We start from the raw sequence: 518 nt of genomic DNA on the forward strand, positions 1-518 counted from the left end.
GTTGTATCAAAACGTTAAACAAAATTAATTTTTATTCAGAGCTCTATATCTTTAAAACTACCAACAACAATAGAAAATTTAAGAGAGTATCATTTAAAGTAGAATAAATTTGCTAAAATTTAAGCCCTAATAGTGCAATTTACGTCCAATATTACTCGAGATATGGCTTTTTAAAAAGCAATATTTCATAAAAATGTATGAAACGTACTGAAAGATCAATAATTAGTGAATTTATTTTGAAAAATCTTTATCTCAAAAACCATTTGACGTACAGACGTCTGTTAGCGCTCAAATTAAAGATAGTTTAAAGGGCTATGAAGTAGTTTATGATGTTTATCGTCGTAGGAGTAATAGATTTCATATTTGCTAAAATAAATTGATTTATAGTTGTTCGGACAAAGTTTCATTTGCCAAATTTATTCATTACGAAGATAAGTGTCATAAACTACTTTATAGTAAGTTAAATTTCCTTTATTTTGAGTGTTGGCAGACATATGTGCGTCTTATGGATCTAGAGA

The sequence above is a fragment of the Halyomorpha halys genome, unplaced genomic scaffold (genome assembly GCF_000696795.3).
Source record: "Halyomorpha halys isolate HHAL.00 unplaced genomic scaffold, Hhal_1.1 Scaffold242.1, whole genome shotgun sequence".
Taxonomy (NCBI): domain Eukaryota; kingdom Metazoa; phylum Arthropoda; class Insecta; order Hemiptera; family Pentatomidae; genus Halyomorpha; species Halyomorpha halys.